Here is a 5,474-nt window from a genome sequence, read left to right as displayed (position 1 = left end):
TGACGCGTCCGTGGGTGATGTAGCGAGTGATATTTCTGGCTAATCCCATGTTCTCCTGTCGTTTCACCCTGCACGCAAAACTCGGGCGTGGCCCTTGGAAGACTTGTAAGAGCATTTTGAGAGGGGGAGCCCCTCATGTAAGCAAATTGTAGTTTTTACTTTCCTATGGGATGTGGGTATGTGCCCTCGTGAACTCGTGGAGCCAGGGGCAAGCTTTCCATCGTGGTTTACCTTAGTCAGCGCCAGCTTCGGGCAGGGACATGAAGCGACGAGTTTCTGAGAATCCTGCGGAGCTTATCGCCCCGTTTGAGGGGGCCCCCACAAGAGGCGAGCACCAGCCGCAGTGCTGGCGCATGCTTCACGAGCGTGCGCTTCGCGCGGTCTAGCTCGCGAGGAGCTTGCGAGGGAAACACGATGGACATGAGTCCCAAACCAAACGAGATCCAGAAGGCAAGAAATGGCTCGAACGAGAAAAGGCACCCCCGCCCACGTCGATAAAAATTCGGCTTCAACTTAAATCCAGATCCAGAAAGCAAAGCCACAGAAAGAGAGATCCAAAGCAAAAGGCCACGTCCGGCACCTAGTCTAGTCTTCTGGTCTTCAAGTCTTATCACCAGCGCGGAGCTAAGTGCTGCCACTAGGCGTGGGAGGGAGCCCCAGGGCCTGAGGCCGGCCCTCCTGAGACTCCGGGGCGTGTACAGCCCCAACTCATTATTACGTGAGTGTCACGGGCGGCGAGCTTCACATGCACTGGGCCTTCTTCACAGGTACCGGCCTTGCTTCATATTGCCAGACGAGGGCCCCGCCTTGCGCCACCCTTGACCTCCTTTGAGCCGACCGATCACCAGGACGACACAAAAGCGGGAAAGGGGACTCCAGCGGTTCCCTCGGCGACCACAGGTCCTCTGCCGGGGGAAGGGTCGTCGAAGCCTCCCTGGCAGAGGGCCTACCTCCGGGTGTCCCCTAGCTTCGCACGCCTTGGGGAGGGGCCTGGCTCCCGACCCCTCTCCTGCTGCCCCCAGCGCGATCCTCCCGCCTTCAGGGAGGCCGTCGAGCTGGGGCCGCCATCCGTTGCGGTGATCTGTTCCTCCTGTGACTCATGGTTAGCGTAAGCTTGCTCCTGAGGGATTAGGGGTACCCTGTAGTGGTCGTCGCACACGCGGTCGTGGTGGTTCCCCGGCAGCTCCTGGAAGGCTTCGACTCCTAACGTCCCTTCTTCCCAATATTCTCCAACGAAAGAGCCGGGGTCGTCCTCCGGCGTGTACTCCTGGTCCGTCATGCGGGGCACGTAGGCTTCCGGGGCTGTTACCCCGAACACCTCGCCGTGATTCCCCACACTGCATGTCGCCCGGCCCAGCGTGACGTCCTGGCGGTGATAGCGCGGTGTCCCACTTGGGCCATGGAAGGCGACGCTTGTGCTCATGCTTGTTGCGGGCAGTATGGGGGCGGCAGAGCCCCAGGTGCCGCCGGCCATGCTGGTGTTGACGAAGCCCCTTGGCGCACCTGATGGCGCGTGGTCGCGACATGGTCCGTCGTGAATCCCCGCAGCGGCCTGAGGAGGGAGCTGATGGCAGAAGGGCGGGCTCCCGAGGCCGCCGCGTCCAGCAGCTCGGCAACGCGTTCCAGCAGTGCGCCCCGGCCGCTTTCCATCAGCCGGCACCGCAGTAGCTTCCTTGCCATGGTGAGTGCTCCCCGCGTGTTTTCCTATTCCCACTGTGAGTGCGGCGCTGTCGCCGCGGCATGGCTTGCTGCTCTGGCAGCGACTCGCACCTGCCGTGGAGTGAGGGTACACGACACCTAGCCGCGTTGCCCGCGCCCCGTAGGATTGGACGGTGCTCGTGCCGCCTGGAGCACGGGGTTGAGGTCTTCATAGGCGGGCGGCGCCGACCGGGCTGGCCAGGCTGCCCAACGGTCGGAGTCAGCTCTTGGGTCGTCGGACATCACAGCCGCAGAGCGTCTGCAAGTCGATTGGCGGAGAAGAAACTCCGATGCACCCCTACCTGGCGCGCCAAATGTGGGATGTGGGGTTCCGGCAAACCCTTAAGGTTCGAACACTAAGGTGCGCGCGAAGTCTTTTCCTCCCACTGATCTATGCCCTAGCTCGCTAAGATCTCGCGGACGAACTCGACGGACTCGCAACACAGAAAGACACAAGATTTATACTAGTTCGGGCCACCGTTGTGGTGTAATACCCTACTTCAGTGTGGTGGTGGTGGATTGCCTCTTGGGCTAATGATGAACAATACAAGGGGAAGAACAATCTCCTCAGGTTGAGGTGTTCTTGTGCTTGGCTAACTTGTGTGGGTGAGAGTGGTCTCTCTCCGTCCTTCTGCTCTCGTCCCTTGTTCTCATCCGCCCCCCTGCGCGGCGATGGCTAGCTCTACTTGTATAGGCCCTGGTCCTCTTCCCAAATATTGAGTGGGAAGGGAGCCAACAACGGCGGGTAAATTTTAAGGGGGACAGCTAGTACAAGCCATCCTGACAAAGGTGGTCTCCGCCTGCGAAAGGCTCTGGTGGTGACGCCGTCTTGGGCTCCACGATGACCTCCGTCCTGCCGTCCTTTTGGTCTTGGTCTTGTTGCACCGATATGGCAACCTTTGCCTGCTGCCTCGGTACTCCTCGCCTGTGCTGGCCTCCTTAGCACCAAAGAGGAAACAAGGACGCTGCGTGCGCTGGCGCCCGCCTGGCGCCTGCCTGGTGTCGATCGTCATGGCTCATGTCATGAGAGCCTCGTGAGGTTCACCTCGCCTTGATATCTCTGCTCCTCGTGAGCCTGCCCGAGTAGGCCACTCCAGAGGGGGTCTCGTGTTGTCCGCCTCGCGAGGCTTGGCCCCTCGCGAGGGTCTTGGATGCCTTGTTGATGAAGACGGGCCGTGCAGCCTGCTGGCGTAGCTGCGCCATGGGCCGCAGGCAGGCAGATCTGGGGACCCCCATTCCCACGACGCTGACAGTATAATCCATGGACTCAACATTAGTCATAAAGAACTCATATACTTGTTGCAAAAATCTACAAGTTATCAAAGCAAAGTATTACGCGCATGCTCCTAGGGGGATAGATTGGTAGCAAAAGACCATCGCTCGTCCCCGACCGCCACTCATAAGGAAGACAATCAATAAATAAATCATGCTCCGACTTCATCACATAACGGTTCACCATACGTGCATGCTACGGGAATCACAAACTTTAACACAAGTATTTCTCAAATTCATAACCACTCAACTAGCATGACTCTAATATCACCATCTCCATATCTCAAAACAATTATCAAGTATCAAACTTCTCATAGTATTCAATGCACTTCTATGAAAGTTTTTATATTATTCCTAAAAGCAAATTTCCATGTTGTTCTAAAGGACTCTCAAAATAATATAAGTGAAGCATGGGAGATCAATTATTTCTATAAAATAAAACCACCGCCGTGCTCTAAAAGGTATAAGTGAAGCACTAGAGCAAAAACTATATGGCTCAAAATATATAAGTGAAGCACATAGAGTATTCTAATAAATTCCAATTCATGTGTGTCTCTCTCAAAAGGTGTGTACAGCAAGGATGATTGTGGCAAACTAAAAATCAAAGACTCAAATCATACAAGACGCTCCAAGCAAAACACATATCATGTGGAGAATAAAAATATAGCTCCAAGTAAAGTTACCGATAGACGAAGACGAAAGAGGGGATGCCTTCCGGGGCATCCCCAAGCTTAGGATTTTTGGTGTCCTTGGATTTTACCTTGGTGTGCCTTGGGCATCCCCAATCTTAGGTTCTTGCCACTCCTTGTTCCATAATCCATCAAATCTTTACCCAAAACTTGAAAACTTCACAAGACAAAACTTAACAGAAAAATATTGTGAGCTCCGTTAGTATAAGAAAATAAATCACCACTTCAAGTTACTGTAATGAACTCATTCTTTATTTATATTGGTGTTCAACCTACTTTATTCTAACTTTTCTATGGTTCATAAACTCTATTACTAGCCATAGATTCATCAAAATAAGAAAACAACACACGAAAAACAGAATCTGTCAAAAACAGAACAATCGGTAGTAATCTGTAGGTTTCAAATACTTCTGAAACCCCAAAAATTCTAAAATAAATTCCTGGACGTGAGGAATTTATCTATTAATCATATTCAAAAAGAATTAACTAAATAGCACTCTCCAGTAAAATATACCAGCAAATCTCGTGAGCGCTAAAGTTTCTGTTTTTTACAGCAAGATCGCAAAGACTTTCCCCAAGTCTTCCCAAAGGTTCTACTTGGCACAAACACTAATTAAAAGCATAAAACCACATCTAAACAGAGGCTAGATGAATTATTTATTACTAAACAGAAACAAAAAGCAAGGAACAAAAATAAGATTGGGTTGCCTCCCAACAAGCGCTAATGTTTAACGCCCCTAGCTAGGCATGATGATTTCAATGATGCTCACATAAAAGATAGGAATTGAAACATAAAGAGAGCATCATGAAGAATATGACTAGCACATTTAAGCCTAACCCACTTCCTATGCATAGGGATTTTGTGAGCAAACAACTTATGGGAACAAGAATCAACTTGCATAGGAAGGTAAAACAAGGATAACTTAAAGATTTTCAACATGTAGAGAGGAAACTTGATATTATTGCAACTCCTACAGGCATATATTTCTCCCTCATAATAATTTTCAGTAGCACCATGAATGAATTCAACAATATAACCATCACATAAATCATTCTTTTCATGATCTACAAGCATAGAATTTTTATTACTCTCCACATAAGCACATTTCTTCTCATGAATAGTGGGAGCAAACTCAACAAAATATCTATCATGTGAGGCATAGTCCAATTGAAAATTAAAATCATGATGAAAAGTTTCATGGTTGTCATTGTTCTTTGTAGTATATATGTCATCACAATAATCATCATATATAGCAACCTTGTTCTCATAATCAATTGGAACCTCTTCCGAAATAGTGGATTCATCACTAAATAAAGTCATGACCTCTCCAAATCCACTTTCATCAATATAATCATCATAAATAGGAGGCATGCTTTCATCATAATAAATTTTCTCATCAAAACTTGGGGGACAAAAAGTATCATCTTCATCAACCATAGCATCCCCAAGCTTGTGGCTTTTCATATCATTAGCATCATGGATATTCAAGGAATTCATACTAACAACATTGCAATCTTGCTCATCATTCAAATATTTAGTGCAAAACATTCTAATGCATTCTTCTTCTAGCACTTGAGCACAATTATCGGAATCCTTATTTTCATGATAGATATTAAAAAGATGAAGCATATGAGGTACCCTTAATTCCATAATTTTTTGTAATTTTCTTTTATAGACTAAACTAGTGATAAAACAAGAAACTAAAAGATTCGATTGCAAGATCTAAAGATATACTTTCAAGCGCTAACCTCCCCGGCAACGGCGCCAGAAAAGAGCTTGATGTCTACTACACAACCTTCTTCTTGTAGACGTTG

This window comes from Triticum urartu, chromosome 1A (genome assembly GCF_056163025.1).
Source record: "Triticum urartu cultivar PI428250 chromosome 1A, HENAU_Tu73, whole genome shotgun sequence".
In the NCBI taxonomy this organism is placed as follows: domain Eukaryota; kingdom Viridiplantae; phylum Streptophyta; class Magnoliopsida; order Poales; family Poaceae; genus Triticum; species Triticum urartu.
The sequence above is the reverse complement of the archived record's forward strand: the minus strand, read 5'-3'. Positions refer to the sequence as shown.